The sequence below is a fragment of the Notamacropus eugenii genome, chromosome 5, assembly GCF_028372415.1.
Source record: "Notamacropus eugenii isolate mMacEug1 chromosome 5, mMacEug1.pri_v2, whole genome shotgun sequence".
Lineage (NCBI taxonomy): Eukaryota > Metazoa > Chordata > Mammalia > Diprotodontia > Macropodidae > Notamacropus > Notamacropus eugenii.
Window position 1 is genome coordinate 153,427,018 of NC_092876.1, and position 19,126 is coordinate 153,446,143.

General features: G+C 37.7%; 1 pseudogene; it reads left to right on the plus strand.

Annotated features, from left to right (window-relative positions):
- The first annotated feature begins 15,986 nt into the window (after nucleotides 1-15,986).
- Nucleotides 15,987-17,512, plus strand: LOC140508947 (inosine-5'-monophosphate dehydrogenase 2-like; annotated as a pseudogene).
- Nucleotides 17,513-19,126: the final 1,614 nt, after the last annotated feature.

The following is a 19,126-nucleotide window of genomic DNA, read 5'->3' on the forward strand; positions in this document are numbered from 1 at the left end:
GTTAGCCAAAGAGAAAATAGAATATCTCCATAGACTTATTTTTAGAAAGATAAATTGAACAGGCTACAAATGAGCTTCCTAAGAGAAAACTACCAAGACCAGATGGATAAGTGAATTCTATCAAACATTTAAAGATCAACTAATTCCAATATTAAATAAACTGTTTGAAATAATAGGCAAAAAAGGGTCCTATCAAACTTCCTTATGAAACAAATACGATATTGATCCCCAAATCAGGAAGAGTAAAAACAGAAAAAGAAAATTATAGACCAATTTCATTAATTCATATGGATGCAAAAATCCTAAAGAAAACACTAGCTAAAAGATTACAGCAGTATATTACAAAGATTATATATTATGACCAAGTGGGATTTAAACCAGAATGCAGTGTTGGTTTAACATGATGGAAACTATTAACATAACTGATTACATCAATAATAAAAGTGAAAAAATGATTACATTAATAGATGCAGAAAAAGTTTTTTTTGATAAATTGCAACATTCATTTCTATTAAAAACACATGAAATTATTGGTAGAAATGGATTTTTCCTTAAATTGATAAAAAAAATTTCTGTAAAACGATCATCAAGCATTATTTGTTTTGTTTTGTTTTTTTGAAATGAAGCACTGAAGTGACTGGCTTTCAAAGAGCCCACATTTGGCCCATAAAGGCTGCAGCAGGCTATTCTCTCCACTAAAAATGTGCATTAATTATCATTTAAGTTTGAGGATACATCATTACCAAACAGTGTTAGCTTCTATAAATCCCTCACTTCTATGCCTGCCTTCCTCCCCTTCTCCAAAGCATTATTTGTAATGGGGATAAACTAGAATCCTTCCGAGTAAGATCAGGTGTGAAACAAGGATTCCCACCGTCATCAATATTGTTCAGTATTGTATTGGAAATCCTAGCAATATTAAGAGAAGAAAAAGAAATAGAAGAAATCAGAATAGAGGATGGGGTAATGAAACTATCTCTTTTTGCTGATGATGATATACTTGGAAAATCCCAAAGTAATTAAAAAGGTAGTTGAAACTACTAATAATTTTACCAGTCCTTATTAACTACAAAGAAGTATGTTTTTCTAATATCACAATCAAAAACATCAGAACCAATGTTCTTCACAGTTGTAGGGAAACCACAGGTATTGAAAATGTCCTTAGCATAGCCTAGTAGTTCATCTGTCCCTACTAGACCTACCACTTGTTACTTATAAACCAAGAATTCACAGTGCACTAAATTTGTCATCTGTTAAATACTAAGGTAATTCTGAGATAAAATGCTAATTAGTTGTACCTTTCTCTTTTCTTCATGTGAAATTGCTTTTGTCAAAACATAATCATAGGACTTTACATTTATATTTGGTCAATTTCATCATAATGTTTGGCCCATTTTTCCACTTTTTAAATTTTTGTGTGTTTGTGTGTTTCCTACTCTGCTATTCAATGGAGTAGCTATTTCTCTCAGTTTTGGCTTATTTACAGACTTGATAAGCATTCCATGCTCCATCTATCTCAGGAGCAAAAATGTTGAAGAGCACAGTACCAAGGACATATCTTCCATGTGCTCCACTGAGGATATCACTCCAGGTTGATTTTCAGTTCTGTTAAGAACTGCTCTCTCAGTCTGATCATGCAACCAGTTCCAAATCCATCTAATGATACTACCATCCAGCCTATATTTCTCTATCTTTTCCACAAGGTTATTATAAGAGGTTTTGCTAAGAGACAGATTATTTGATCAAGTCTAGGTAAACTATGTCTCCATCAGGCCTCTGATCTACCTGGTACTCTACAGTATTGCAATGGGTAGAGGCTGAAAGAACAGTTTAGTATTGTGCTCCAGTTAGTTGTTCACACACAAACTCAAAGTACCTGCTGACCTAACAACCTCAAAATTACAAAGTTAATATATTTGGATTATAACAGCTGATCTCACAATGTAAAACCAAGGCATGTCTGTGTTTGCATGTGCAAGGTGCAAAAAAAAATATAAAATTCAAAAATAGACTATAAAATGCAACAAATCCCAACCCATTATGAAAGGAACACAATTGATAGCTATAAGTATATATGTATGTAATATATATGCATGTTTGATACTATATATATGTGTATGTATGTATACTCACATATCTACATAGGCCAATAAGTAGGCTAGTTTCACAAAGTCTCTTTCCTCTCTAAGCTGAAGTATTTAATTCATGTTCGTAAGATTGTCAATCATCTTATTACCTTTTTCTACATGTGCTAAACATCTGGATATCTGCTAGCAGCCAGATGTTTGGCGTGATGCATCACAACCTGGAATGGAGCATATGTGACTGTGGCTGAGTCAGATAGAAGCAAAATATTTGGTGCTGTTCTGTTCCTGGTAGCTCATTTCCTAACTATATTCTGTTGAGTGGGAGTTTGGGAAGAAACACAAGAGTTACCACTAAAGTTGTTACTAGGCAATAGCTCTAGTCCATTTCTTGTCAATCTGTCTCCAGTCTATTTTCAGGGGTATATGAGAAAGATTTTTGGTTGTATCAAGGGATCAGAGAGCCTAGATCATTCTTTTCCATGCCTTGTCAATCTGCCTCTAGTGTCTAGATTTTTTGCCTGAGGGTCTGGAATATGTTCCAAAAAAACTGTTACAGCATGAAAATTCATGTTTCACAATTCCAGTGACATAAATAGAAAAAGCTACTCACGTAGCCATTTAATTTGGATGAGGCATAAACACCTCGTGCCATTTCATTAGTGACTTTTAACTCAGAATGATTCTGGTGATCTGAATTAGATCTTTGGAGAAAATCCTACAGAGGAAAAGGAATCAGATCATTCTGCCTCCATGGCCCAAGTTACTGAATGTATTATTGAGGGGGAAATCAGAAACATCTTTAGAGAACTTAACTACATCGACTCTTGTTATTTCACAAGTAGCTTTAATCATACTTGTCAGGTTTGTCCAGAAGATTGAAAAATGATTTCTATCTGGTGTTGTGGAAGCAGGACTCAGTAGGATATAGAGCCTGATTTGTCAAAGGGGTAATAAATTCAAATATAATTGCAAACAATCATGAACAGATATCCAATCTAGACCCACTACTTATTACCTATAAACCAAGAATCCACAGTGCACTAAATTTGTAATCTATTAAAATACTAAGGTAATTCTGAGATAAAATACTGCTCTAAATTCTAGAATATACTTTGGTTTTGCCCTTTCTCTTATCATACAATAAAATGTGCTGAGTTACCCATTGGTAAGTTTCTTAAGAAGAAATAAATTAGCAAGTATTCTTCAATATATTCCCCTTTTTATCCTTTTTCGTTGGCAATAGTTGATTTGAAATCAGAACATTAGCAATGGACTAAGACCAGAAAAGGATTGCTACCATGAAATCTGCGAGCCTTGGCTAGATCATCCAGTCTTTATCACTATATTGAACAGCTGTAGGGTATCAACTTGCTGTCTTCTTCTCCCCTCTCCTATTGTATTTTTCATTTTTTGCTATTTTTTTACCTCTAACATTTGTACCTTGGCGTGTTACCTGTTTCTAAGCTGAAAAGTTCACAGGCCCTGGGATCATAATCCCTACTTAAATTTTTTATTAGATTAATAGAAGAGTTCAAACATCTACCAAAACTACAAAAGTGTTTTCTACATTAATGATGCACTTATTTTTGTAAGAAGCTAAAACTGGATTCTAGTTCTTGGCCCCCTTCTCTTCTCCCTCCCTTCGTGTTCTCATTAGTTCCCTGGGTCTAATAATCGCCTCTATGTAGATGATTTCCAGATGTATATATTCTTCTCTAATTTATCTCCTGAGCTAGAGTCCTAGATTATCAACTGATTTTTGGACATCTCAAATTCAATATGATCAGAAGGAACTAATTATCTTTCCTTTCCAAACCCTCACCTCATCTCAACTTTTCTATTACTATCAAATGAACCACCATCTTCCCAGCTAGTTTGGTTGTCCACCTTGAAGACATCCTCTACTCCTAACTTGTACTCATAACATATGTTCAATAATTTGCCAAATCTGATCATTTTTATCTTCATAAAAGATACTTTTCTATCACTTTTCATCTCTTCCCTCATACCACAGTTACTCTAGTACAGGCCTTAATCATCTCTTTCTGGAATACTCTTAAGATGCCTCAAGTCTCTCTGCACTCCAATCCATCCTCCAACTCAGCTACCAAGGTAACTCCTAAAGCTCTTTTCTGACCATGTCACCTCTCTAAACCCGATCAGGAAATTCCTGTGGCTCTAAGATCAAATAAAGTCTTTTTGTTTGCATTTGTTACCTTTAATAGCCTAGTTCCTTCCTAAATTTCCAGGCTTCATCACTTTACTCTGTTTAATAATTTCCAATATCCAGTAATACTGACTTCTTGCTGTTCAAATGTGATATTCCAGTCTCCCATGCCTGGAATACTCTGACTCATTGTCTCTCTACCTCTTAGTTCCTCCAGTGTCTTCGATACTAATCTCAAATCCTACCTTTTGCAGAGACTGTTCTTTCCTGTCCTTCCTGATTATGCAAGCACCTTCCCTCTGAGATTATGTTCCACTTACTTTTTATATGGTACATCTACCCTCCTCCCCCAATAAAATGAGAACTCTTTGAGGACTGGGAATTGCATTTTCACCTTTCTTGGTGTTGTAAATGCTTTCCAAGGTCTCTGGCATATAGTAAGAACTTAACAAATGCTTTCTGACTAAAAGACTGACTCTGCCGCTAACGAGTTTTATAAATGACCTTAGGAAATGTATTTAAAGTCTCTGGGTCTCCTCACCTGTAAAAGGAGATTGGATTAGATATATTCCTAGTTCCTCTCTAGTTATACCATTCTGTGACTCTCTGGAAACTTTTTTTGACCTTCTGAAACATTTAAAAAGGTTGTTATTTCCAGTAAATTCTGCCCTGTTAAATATTATATTACCTGCCTGCTTGTTGAGAAGGTATTATGGAAAAGAATAAAAAATTAAAGGTTTGTTTTCAACACGCCATTTTTTCCTCCTTCTCCCTCCCAAACAACATCATATCTGAGTTTATCTTTCACACTCAACAAAATGTGGAGAGAAGTTTGAAACATTTTGAATCAATGACTCTACATTTGGAATCAGAGGACTAGGTTTTAAATCCTGGCTCTGCTAAGAAAAGGACTTGCAGTCCCAAGTCAACCCCTTTGAGTATCATTCTCCTCACCTGTAATAAAAATGAGGATATTAAACAAGATAATCTCTAGGGTCACTTCCAGATGTAATTTTTTGGTTATATAGTTCAATTGAACAATTTAATTCAATTATTTGACACTTGCTAGTTGTGTGACCCAGGACAAGTCATTCAACTCTGCCTTAGGTTTCTTCATCTGTACAATGAAATGGAGTAGGAAATAGCAAACCACTCCAGTGTCTTTAAATTTCAAAAGGTGTCACAGAGAGTCAGACACAACTGAAAAGATTGAAAAATAAAAACAAAATGAAGAATTATGTTATATGCAGGGGACATAATGATGAAAAGGAACATGGGCTGTACCTCAGGGACTTTATGCTACACTGAGTATGAGGTAAGAATCAGCAGGCATGTTTAATTATACATATATATGTATATATACATATATATGTATATATATATACTTTGTGTGTGTGTGTGTGTGTGTGTGTATGTGTGTGTACCTATATAAGGGAGATGGTGATAGAAACAGGAGAGGAACAGACAAAGTGCTTTAGGGAAATCTGGGGTGAGAAGGATGACTATTACGTTGGGATACATCCAAAACACAATGTGGCTTTGTGAAACACCAACATTTCCTGAATCCAGATTTTCTCTTCTTCTCTGACACTTATTAACCATGGGCCATTTAACATTTCTGCACTTCATTTAAAATATATGGGAATTGCACTTGGTTGGGAGTTCTTAGCCTGAGGTCCATGCACTTACTTAAAATTTTTTTTTGATAATTTTATTTAACTATAATTGCTTTCCTTTGTAACTCTACATATTTTATTTTATTAAAAACAAAACTGAGAGAGAAAGAGAGAGACCATGGCAGAGCATTACCAGGCTGCCAAATAGGAAGGTTAAAAATCCCTGGACTAGATGATGTCGTAGGTCCCTTATATCTCTAGCTCTATGATCATATTCCTAAAATTCTCTCTCTATGTTAAATGCTCTTGTCCCAGGCCCTAAGGGGTTTGTGTGTGTTGGGAGTGTGTGTGGGCAGCACTGTGTGTACACATAGGTCTTTTCTTGTTTTCATTCTTAGAGAAACTGAGCATTTGATTTGGTTTCACAAAATACCCTCCTGAAGAATGTTTACTCATCCTTGCCACTGGGTTATTTAAAAATATCCAGTTGTTTAGCTTTCTAGGTTGGATACTAGATGGAACAAACCCATGGAGAACAGAGTTCTGGGATACTCTTTCTGGAATTGGCCAGTACTGCATATGGCCACTCAGTTCCTGGGTTCCTAGGTGATTCGTAGCATTCATGTTCCCCAGTGTGAGATCTTATATTTTACTGGAAGTTTTTTTTAAAAGGCCATGATTTTGTAATGATTTCATTTGTAGAAGGAATCTTTGGAGAGGAAACTTCTTTTACAAATGTAGATTGCCAACCCCTCTGTAATTTATAGTCTTATAGAGCTACCTTGAGGATTTACAGTTAGGTACTTAGCTTGGATCACACAGTAAGTAGGTAGCTAAGGTAAGCCTTGAAGCCAAGTCTTCTAGGCTCTGGGGCCTACTCTCCATCATCTATGCTCTACTACCTCCCCCATCTTCTTACAAAACAACAAAATTTTTATCATAATAAAGTAAACAAAAGAAATAACTCTGGACATGGAATCAAGAAACCTATATTAAAGGTCTCTTCAGTCATCAAATAGTTCTGATGTGAATTTGGGCACACCAGTTCAACTCCTTCTACTTTCTTCAGCTGTGAAAAAAGAAGGGGAAGGAAAGTGGATAATACATTCCTGTCTACCTCATTGGGTTGTTTGAAGCTGAAAAAGAATAAGTTGTAAAATTAATTTGAAAAATGGACAATGCTAAGCTATGCAAGATCTCTTCACCATTTTAGGAACAATATTATTGTTGGAAACATTCTAAAGCTCAGAAGGAAATGTTGCAGTTGGCTTTTATCTATCTTTGAAGAAAAAATTTTCTTCCTGGATTGTGGTAACAGCATTAAAAATTAGATTCCTATCACAGCCTTGTGGTGGTGTTGGTCTTACTGGACTGGATGAGATTTTGGCGGCTCCTAAAAGACAACAAAGAACTTAATGTGAACTTGGTGTGTTGCATGACAAGAAAATACTTAGACTGAAAGCATATTTCTTTGAATATGAAATCACTAATTCATCTATGAGAAACCTTTATAATGATCAATATTAATTTTTTGTGATGTATTTCTTTCTACTTACCAAGGGTGGCTTGAATGACATTAATAATATTCTTAGAAAGGTGGATATTGTTAGAGTCAATAAAAGCCTTAATTACTGAAAGAGAGAGAGAAGAGAGAGAGAGAGAGAGAGAGAGAGAGAGAGAGAGAGAGAGAGAGAGAGAGAGAGCTCAGTAAAAACTCAAATAGATTTTCCACTGGAACTTCTTTTATGAAGAAATCAACAAGATCAAAAGAAATACTCACTTTCTTCTGATTGTCTATATTAATAACATATTTGGTGACAACATTTTTTACTGACAAGATACAAAAATTCATAAGAATAAAAACATTTTAATCATTAGGAAGCTCCTGCTTCAAAAAGGTACAGATTATTGGAACAGTATATCAGTAATATATAGTTCAGACAATTAACTATAGCTAAGAAACTTCTGTTCAAATAGGCAATAGGGGATAGGGGATTTTCTCAGATAAACATTGTTACAGTTTTTGCTTTCCCAGAAAACTAAAACAGTTCTGTAATTGTTTAAAATGAAGATGGAGCTACTAAGTTTCAAAGTTTAGTTAAACTCCATTTCAACATCTTTAAAGATAGTATATTAATGTCACTATATCTTAAAGATAGTATATTAATGTCACTATATCTTTAAAATAAAAATGTCTGCTGCTGGCTGAAAGGACTGAACTGTTCATTGAGTTCCACAAACATCAGTCTTCTTAGTTCTTCAGATGACCTGAGGATTTTGAGAAGCTGCCCCAAGTTAGACTTTGGATGGAAGTTTGGGTAGGGAGAACATCAGTTCTGAAGTTGTAAAAGAAGTTAGATTTTAAGAGCTAGTTGGATGGGACCATGCCTCGGCACCTTTCCAGTAATCACTGCTGCTGGCTTGAGTTGGGAGGCAAAGCCTTGATGTAATTAAGGATGATCAGTTGCCTGGAGGGTTGTACCAGCCAGTCAGTGCTATATTTTGAATACTGAACATTTCCATGTCCAGTAAATTCATAATTTCCCTAGCCTGTATTTTGTTTTATGTTTCCCTTAAATGCCAGGGGAAAAAACCTCTTGGAAAATAACATTACCTTTGTCCTTAGTGAGCTAAAGTAAAGAAGAGATTTATTTATTTAGACCAGAACTGGGACAATTGGCACATCCTACAGGGATGCCAAAGACAGGCAATACAGGGATAAGAGTCAGCCTCCCACCCTCCATAGATTTGTGATAGAGCCCCCATTAGACAGTGTGAAGACCCCCAATAGTGGTTCTTGTGTTCAGCTGTGAATATTGCCCCAATTTCTGCTGTGTATATGTAGTTCATATCAAAATCCAACTTTGGGGGAGAAATATTCACAGTAGGAGGAGGCTAACTCCACAGCTCAGCTGAAGTATTCTGTCAAAGAGGATGGCAAGTTATCCCAACATGTATACTGACATAGAACCTATCTTGTTCCTGTAAGGAATTACCATTAGGACCACCTGGGACTGGCATGGAGTATGATTTTGTACCTTACTCCCTTCAAGGTTAAAATCCTAAAATTTTGGAGCTGAAAGAGTTCTTAGAGAGCATCTAGTCTAGCTATCTCATTTTTATAGGAGTTCAAACTGAGACCCAGAACCTGGGATGGACAAGTGACTGGGAACCTGGAGCTACTATACTCTTTCCACTACACCAGATTGCTTGTGGTATTAATAGAATCATAAGAGATGATTCCTTCTCTCAAGTAACTAGCAAACTGCCTAACTGAGAGGAGGGGGGATATACATGGTTTCCCTATCCTCTCTCCTTTCCTTTACGCCTATCTTCACCACAAAGGAGGAAATTGACTTCAGTATTCCCTGGCAGGTAGCACCAGTCCTTTCACTCATGAGAATAGGGATGTCCTGAAGGGCTCCTAGCCTTCTACAGAACTGGCTGAGAGTCTGCTGTGTGTTATCTGACAGCATATGTGTAGAATATCTGGGCTATTTTAACTTTGAAGGAAAAAAAAAAGAAACCTATAATACAACAATGCATGAAAAACTCCACCCAAATCCTATTAACCCCGTAAATTAACACAGTTTCAATGAATTTCAAAACATATTCCAAAATCCATGTTTTTTTTTTCCCTGTGTGCTCTCTGTCTTCCCATAATTCACTTGGAGGTATGGAGTCAGGTGAGGTTTAGTTATTATATGCTCAGATTTTGTGAGATTCATAGGTATCCCCACCTTAACTTCAGTAAATGTTTAAAAGCTCATTAAGCACTGCCTATGCATTATTAGGTTCTGCTCCCTCTCTACCCACTGAGGATGCACAGAGCTTGACAGGATGATGACTGAACATAAAGGCTCCACCTGGACTGGAGAGATTGCTTTTCTAAAGCCAAGAATAAATGTTCTACTGTCATAAGCTGATTCTTGAAAGCATCACCAGAATAAAACATTTTAAATAAACAGCTGTAAGTCTGTTCACGGCCATTTAAGACTGAAGGTATCTCCTTCAAACTTTTTTGTGGATGTGATTAAGTACAACGATCCAAAATGAATTCATGCTCCAAATCCAGCTATCTTCCAAGTGTACCATGTTCTGGACTGTTGTGGGCCAAATACCTTTTCTACAAAAGCAATATTAACACATCATCTCCTTTTCTTCTCCCCTTACTCATTTTTTATTCTGTTCCAATATGGCTTCTCACTTCATCACTCTTGCTTCTCCCTACAATGTTATTCAATAGTAGATTAATTGTTAAATCCAATGATTCTTTTTGCTGCTAATACTTCTACTTGTCTTATGCTTCCTCAGTCTGCTTTTGTGGACTCATGATTCATAGAGTTTGGTTTATAACCATGGAGGAAACTCCCAAGTCTCTATCTTGAGTCCCCTTTTCTCTCTACACCCATTTTCTTATTGATCTCATTTCCCATGTGTTCAATGATCATTTTGATGCAGATAATTCTTAGATTAATATCCTTCCCTAGTTTTTTTTGTCAGCTTCAATCTCATATCACCAAATGTCCACTGAACATCCCCAACTATGTATCCTTTGACTTTTCAAACTCATCAGGCTCAAAATAAATCTAATTCATTCTTCCAAATATAACTTTCTTCCCAGTTTCTTTATTGAAGGCACCACTACCCTTCTAGTCATTGAGGTTCTCATTTTTGAGGCTGTACTCTTGCATAACCTCTACATCCATTCACTTGCCAAGTCTTTTCAATTCTCCCTCTCCAGAAGATCCCACATCAGTATCTTGTTGTGAGAATCAAATGAGATGTAAAAAGCACTTAGCACAGTGCCTAGCACATAGTAGGAGCTCAGAAATGTTTATTTTGCCCCCTTCCTTTTCTTCCTCTCTATTCATACGGCCACCACCAGAGACCAATCCCTCATTGCCTCTTTTGGACTTTTGTAGTAACCTTCTAATTGGTGTCCCTGCCTTCACTCTCTCCTCCCTCTAAATGATTACTCATGAATAATTCTTAGCATGCTGCAGCTCCAATAGCTCCCTATTACCTCTAGGATTAAGTACAAATCCATCATTTGGGGCACTTAAAGCATTTCACAATATATGCTTCTACCCTGATTCCACATCTCTTACCCTCACATGCTCTATATTCTGGTCAAACTGACCAATTCATTGTTCTTTATATGCAACATACAATCTCCAGCCACCATACTTTTGTACAGGCTGTTCCCCCATACTCAGAGTGTCCTCCCTCCTCATCACTACCCTTAGAATCTTTAATTTCCTTCAGAGTTCAAGTCATGTATAACTTTCTAAAAAGGTCTTTTATAATTCTCCTAGTTCTCTACTTTGTTCACATACAAAACATACAGGTGCCAAAAAAGACTATTTTATGGAGAACTTAAACAGGACAAGTGTTCATATATATGGTGGTCAGAAGAAATGATACAAAGACACTCTCAAGGTCTCTCTTAAGAACTTCAAAATTGATTGGGTGACATGGAAAACACTGGCACAGGACCACTCAGCATGGCGTGCCCTCATCAGAGAAGGTGCTGTGCTCTCTGAGCAAAGCAGAATTGAAACAGCTCAAAGAAAATGCAAGATGTGCAAATTTAGAGAAAAGACCCCAAATGTTTGCACAGACTATTTGTGCCCAGCTGATGGTAGAGAATTCCCTTCCCCCCAAAAAATTACTTTACATTTTCTTTACATGTTTTTATATCTATGTGTATGGACTTATTCATGTAGTACACATTTCCATTCAATAAAATATAAACAACTTGAAGGCAGGAACATTTTCTTTTTTGTCTTTCCATTATTAGTAAGCAATATAGTTTCCAACACATAGTAGACTCATAACAAGTGCCTGTTGATTGTTTTTAAATCAATTTACTTTGTTTAAAATTGTTTTAAATCAATTCACCTCTGGATCTTTCACTCTCTTTGAGCTGTGAGATTGGATGCAAAGACCTGTAAGGATAATTAGGATATTCTTATATTATTTTAAGCATTAGTTCATGTCCTAGTCTTGAACTGGTATCAAGTAATTGTTTTGGACTCCTTAACATGGTCCTAGTAAGGGTTCAAGAGGACCTCAATTCAAATCCTGCCTCTAACACTTACTAATTATGTAACACTAGGCAAATCAACTAACCTCTCTCATCCCCAGTTTTCTCATCTATAAAGTGGGGATAATGACACCTACCTCACAGAATGGTTGTGAGACTCAACTGAAATAATTAAGCTATGTGAATATTCACCATTATTATTATTTATCATAACTGATTATTTTATATCTCTAGCCTATGAATCAGGTCTCAGACTAATTATGCTCTGACCAAATTTATTTCTTCCTGACTTCTATATGACCTTGGGCTCTTAGATAATTGTTGGGCTTAATTTATCTTAATCTGTCTGAGAACCAACTTCCTCATCTGTTAAATGGAGACAAAGATAACATCCTCATAGGACTGTCCTGAGACTCATTATATAAATATAACAGTTGTAAACCCCTTATAAATGTCAGCTCTTGTCAGCTAATTAAATTCATAGGGATAGAAAGCAAAAATTGCTACAATATTCTCGAATGGAAGCTATTTTTCCACTTTTCCATTTCCAAGTCCTTTTTTTAAAATTTAATTTAATTTTATTATTATTTTTTAATGTTCTACAATCACTACCATAAAATTAAGATTTTTATCTCAACCACACCTATCCCCCACTACCTCCTCTCTCCCCACAACAGCATGCAATTCTGTATAGGTTCTACATATACTTTCCTATTGAGTACGTTTTCGCTATAGTTATGCTATGTAGTCGAACTAAAATAAATGGAAGAAATCATATAACAAATCAAAATATAATACACAAAAACACACACACACACACACACACACACAAACATGATTGTCTACATTCTGCAAATGAATTCCATAGTTCTTTCTCTGAGTGTGGAAAGCATTTTGCCTTAGAAAACCACCATAGGGATTTTTATTTTCATAAGTTCTTGCGTTATTACGAAGTTCCAAGTCTACCAGAAAAAACTCTTGCACACTGTGGCCATTGGTGTGCACAAAATTCTCCTGGTTCTGCTCCTTTCACTCAGCATTAGATCATATAAGTCCTTCCAGGCCTCCCTGAAGTCTTCTTGTGGCGCATTAGTACTCCATTACATTCATATACTGTAATTTATTCAGCCATTCCCCAATTGATGGGCATCCCCTTGACTTCCAGTTTTTGGCAACTATAGTGCTGCTATAAATATTTTTGTACATGTGGGACCCTTTCCCATTTTTATGATCCCTTGAGGATACAGTCCTAGTAGCAATATTGCTGGGTCAAAGGGTATGCACATTTTTGTAGCCCTTTGGGCATAGTTCCAAATTGCTCTCCAGAATGGTTGGATGAACTCACAGCTCCACCAGCAATGAATTAGTGTTCCTACTCTCCCACATCCTCTCCAGCATTTATCATTTTGTTCTTCTGTCATGTTTGCCAATCTTACAGGTGTGATGTGGTACCTCAGAGTTGTTGTGATTTGCATCTCTCTAATCAATAGTGATTTAGAGCATTTTTTCATATGATTATAGATATCTTTAATTTCTTCCTCTGTAAATTGCCTGTTCATATCCTTTGGCCATTTATCAATAGGGGAATGACTTGTATAGTTACACATTTGAGTCATTTCTCTATATATTCTAGAAATGAGGCCTTTATCCCTGAGCTTAGTCATAAAAATTCTTTCCCAATTTACTACATCCCTCCGAATTTTGGTTGCATTTGGTTTGGTTGTGTAAAAACTTTTCAGTTTAATGTTATCAAAATTATCCATCTTGCATTTCATAATGTTTTCTATCTCTTCTAATTCTTCCCTTCTCCATAAATCTGATAAATACACTATTCCTTTCTCCTCCAGTTTATTCATGGTATCAATCTTTATACATAAATCATGTACCCATTTGGACTTTATTCTTGTGTACGGTGTCAGGTATGGGTCTATGCCTAATTTCTGCCACACTGTTATTCAGTTTTCCCAGCAATTTTTGTAGAACAGTGAGTTCTTATCCCAGAAGCTGGGGTCCTTGGGTTTATCAAACAGGAGGTTGCTATATTCCTTGCCTCCTGTGTCTTGAGTGCCAAGTATATTCCACTTGTCTACTCCTCTGTTTCTCCAAGTCCTTCTTGAGCTCTTCCAAGAGCTTGAAACCAATTCATATTCTCCTTAAGGTTTCAGATGTGAGTATTCCGACAATGTTGTGCTCTCCTGAATTTGTGTTTTGATCTTCCCACTCACCAAGATACTTCTCTATAGTGGTTGTTTTCCTTTGTTGCTTTTTGCTCATGTTTCTTCCGGCTTTTAAAGTTGATCTCTGTTTGTGGGGCACAGGGGGTCCCAGGTTTCTTGTGCTGGGAAGTAAGGGCCAATTATTTAGGACAAATTTGGATTTATGTGTATGAGAAAGCTTAGCTTTTGTCCCAAATCTTGCTTCAAGCATAATGTGCATGGACATTTGGGCTCACAGAAATAGCTACTTTCTGAAAGATCAGGAAATTTTTGCTGACTCTGCAATATTACAATTTCCTCCCTTCTATTTCCTCAGGCAAGAAGCACAGAAAATTTTTGTGTCCTATTAGTTCAGCATTTATTGATATCAGCTGATGTCTTAGAAATACAGTTTTGAATGTAAGCTAAATTTGCTTTCTAGACCCTTATAGTTGGGAAAGACCCCAGAAATCATCCGTCCCAGACCAAACCATAAAAGAGCTCCCCATCACAAGTTTCCTACATGTGGTCATCTAATCTTCCCTTGAGGACTTCCAGGTTCAAGGAACCACCATTTCTTGAGGCAGTTCACTCAACTTTACGTTTGGCTGGTGCTAAGTGTTAGGAAACATGTCATTACACTGATCTGAAACCTGATCTCCAGGACCAAGAAGAATAAATCTAATCTCTTTCCCACATTACTTGGCCAAAGCTATCTTCTCTATCCTAGCACTGGTCTCTGACACATACTTGGTGTATGTTAACAGATTGACTAACACTTTCATTCTGGACCCCTGGCTTCTCTTAATGATGCCCAAGTCACATTTGCTTGTTGAGTAGTTCTTTCACACTGCTGACTTGTATTTAACTTGAAATCCACTCAAGATCACCATTTATTTTTCATATTAAATGTCTGGTTATGCCTTCTTCATCTTGTTATTGTGAAGTTAATTTTTTGAAGCGCCCTACCTTGCCCATCTAATTCCATCTTCTCTTTTTCTTTCCCAAGTCCCTCTTTTACTTTGCATTCAGCAATCTCCTGAAGTGCTCTCCAAAGCACCATCTATAGACCAACAATTTCAATATTACCGCTTCTGACATGAATATTCTTTAACATTTTATTCATCTGTCAATGCTGGAGAATGGGAGATTGATCCAAAACAAATTTGTCAGATTACTGAAGTTTATCCTTTTAAGCATCATACATAAATTTTTTTTTGATGAAAATCTTCAAATTTATCTGCCCTCTTAAACAAAGTGCACTGAAAATAACCTAACCACTTCTGATTCCTCAGAATACCACTGCTGTTTATTGTGCTGTATTGTGATTCAGTGATGAATTCAAGGATTACCGAGATGTGTGAGCAGTTGACTCAGTGTCTCTGGTATCTTCTCATGACTGTGAGCTGGCTTGTGTTTCAGCTTCTCCTGACTCCTTTCCTCAGTCCTGCCCTAGTGCTCCTAATATGTTGTTCTAAACTTGCTAAGGTAATGCCCACCAAAATCTCTGTCTCCCTTTGGCCTAATCATAGGTCGAAGACCTATGAGGTGCCTTGGTTTTAGGGAAGTTTTTTTCTTCAAAGACCTTGCCCTTATTTCTGGGGTCATGGCTGTTGGTTGTATGAGGTTATTTAAAGCCTGGTTTCCAAAGTGATTTCTTCATGTATATTTTCTGGGTCATATGCCCACTGATACTATACTTGTATACCTATGTATTTAGAAGTATGTAAATCCTTAAATATATATCCTTTTGTTGTTCAGTCATTTCCAACTCCTTGTGATCCTGTGGACCATAGCAGTCTATGTTCATGGGGTTCTCTCAGCAAAAATACTAGAGAAGCATCCCACTAGCCCTCCTGTCTCCTCCTCCCCTCTCCCCGTCCCATCTCCCCCATGGCAGACTATCTCATCAGCAGCACCACTTGTTACATTCCAGACAATGGGTTCAGAGTCCAACAACTCTTCAGCTGTGGAGAAAGGCTCACATACAATGACATTCACTTCCCCGGGCTATATAGACTTCACAGCAGACCAAGTAGATCTAAATTCAGCACTTACCAAAAAGATAACTGAAGATCCTCCCTTGTTTCATCCACAAAGGACACAATCACTGAGGTTGGCATGGCCATACAGGAGGCATTGACTTTATCCATCAGAACTGCACCCCAGAATTCCAGGCCAATGAAGTGTGCAAAGTGAAGAAATATGAGCAGGGCTTCTTCACTGACCCTGTGATCTTGAGCCCAAAGATAGAGTCAGAGATGTGTTTGAAGCCAAGGCTTCTGTGGAATCCCAATCATGGACAATGGCAAGATGGACAGCCGCCTAGTGGGCATCATCTTCTCTAGTGACATGGACTTTCTCAAGGAGGAGGAACATGAGTGATTTCTGGGAGAGATCATGACCAGATAGGAAGATCTAGTGGTGGATCCTGCAGGATTCACATTAAAAGAAACCAGTGAAATCTTACAACAGAGCAAGAAAGGAAGTTATCCATTGTGAATCAAGATGATGAACTAGTAGCCATCATTGCCCCCATGGATCTGAAGAAGAATTGGAACTATCTGCTGGAATCCAAGGATACCAAGAAGCAACTTTTGCGTGGGGCAGTCATTGGTACCCATGAGGATGACAAGTGTTGCTTTGACTTGCTGGCCCAAGCTGGGGTCAAAATGTGGTCATGCATGCTAGACTCTTTAAAGGAAAACACCATTTTCCAAATTAACATGATCAAGTACATCAAGGAGTAATGAAATAACCTCTGGTTTATTGGTGACAATGTGGTGACAGTCGCACAGGCAAAAAAACCTCATTGATGCTGGAGTGGATGCCCTGAGGTTTGCCATGAGCACTCCATCTGCTTCACACAGGAAGTACTGGCATGTGAGTGGCCTCAGCTGACAGATGTATACAGGGTCTCAGGATATTCACAGCGCTTTGGTGTCTCAGTCATTGCAGATGGCTGCATCCAAAACATGGGCCACATTGCCAAAGTGCTTGCACTGGGAGCTTCCACAGTGATGATGGTGGCCATCACAGAGGCCCCAGGCAAGTACTTTTTCTCTGATGGGATCTAGATAAAGAAATACTGGGGGATGGGCTCCCTTGATGCCTTGGACAAGAACCTCAGCAGCCAGAACTGTTACTTCAGTGAAGCAGACAAAATCAAAGTGGCTCAATGGGGGTCTGAGACCATGTAAGACAAAGGGTCCATCCCCAAATTTGTTTCCTACTTGATTGCTGGCATCTAGCACTTCTGCCAAGATATTGATGCCAAGAGTCTAACTTAAGTCAGAGCCATGACTTCAGGGGAGCTGAAATTTGAGAAAAGGATGTCATCTGCCCAGGTGGAAGGGGTTGTCCATGGACTCCACTCGTATAAGAAGGGGCTCTTCTGAGAAGTGAACTGTTTGCTTTTACTGCCTCTCACCTCTCCTTCTCTAGGTTTTTCAATAAAAAACTGGTTATAAAAAAAGTACTGGAGAGTTTGCCATATCCTTCTCCTGTGAACAAAAGCAAACAGAAGTTAAGTGACTAGTCCAGGGTCATCCAGCTAGTATGTGTCTGAGGCCAAATTTGAACTCAGGTCCTCCGCACTCCAGGTTTAGCTTGTGGTTTGTTCTTTGTTCTCCAAAGAGAGAAGGAGAGAGGGGAGCAGAAGCTTAGTTGCCCAACTGAACTCCAAGGCAACATTCACAGGCCTGGTGGTGACTATGAATATGTCAGCAGAGTTCTCAATTGTAAGATATAAAAGACTGTATAGAAGGTAGAAGAAAAATATTTATTTAGACACCAGAATGTCAAATCCCAGAACCAGAAAGCCAAATCTGTGATGGTGACCAAGAAGTTAATAAGCATGATTACCACAGGGAGCAAAGCCGTTTCCCCTCTCCCCCGTCTTTGAGAACTCAGATGTTGTGCTTCCCTCTCTGGTAATGATGGTCAGACAGCTGCACCTGTCTGCTGAATTATGGTCAGGCAGAGGAAGCCATGTCTGTCGATTTTGGGACTTACTGACTGGAAGTGTTTGTTTGGCCAGATGAGGACTCTAGGAAGCTGCTAAGGAGCCTCCCAGTTTTGAGAACCCAGATGTCATGCTTCCCTCTCTGGTAACTATGGTCAGACAGTTGGGGTCCATTTGAATTCAGGCAGAGGAAGCCAAGTCTGTTGATCTTTTGATTTCTCTGTATTTTCTTTGAAATCCAGGGTGCTGACTCCCTGAACTAACTGAAAGATATGTGTACTTGGTTAAAGGAATGATACATGTGCTTGATTAAAGTAACTGTTAACACCTCAAAAGTTGTCTTTCCTTTTATGAATGCAGATCTAAGAACCTGTGATAGCAGCCCCTCCCCAGTATATTGGGGATACTTACTGGTACACCAACTGGAACTGGTCCCAGGCCTAGCACTCTATCCACTGAGTCACTAGCTGCCTCTCTCTATGCCCTTCCTCCTCATTTAGATCCTAAAGGCATTAAGGTACTCAAAAAGGTACTTAAAAGAGCACTCAGAGAATATTGTTGATAACAAGGAGGGCAACAGTTTTAATGGAGGAGTTTCTAGTAGCTATGACTCCATATGACAGACATCCAAGCACAACCACAGTCATATTATGGTCCCTTCTTTGAAGGGCTATGAAGTTGCTCTCTACTTTGAATAAATCAATCCTTCTGGAAAGCTGGAATCCATATTCCAACACAACACTGTGTTTTATATGTAAGATCATTTCCCCAAACTAATGCCATCATTCATTTTAACAACAGAGCAACCTATTATGCCCTAAACATAATTTAGAGAAAGTGCTTCTCTCGCTCTTATTATTTGCAGAGTTTAATGTATGTGTAAAATCCAGACATACCCTTGACTTTTTTGTAATGTCTTAATATAGAATATTCCAGGGACTATATTACAACTAGAGACCTATATGTATCCCAGACTTTTTTCATTAAAACAAATTCATCTAGGTTTTTACCCTCAAAGAATAATGAAAATAAAACTTCTCAAAACGTA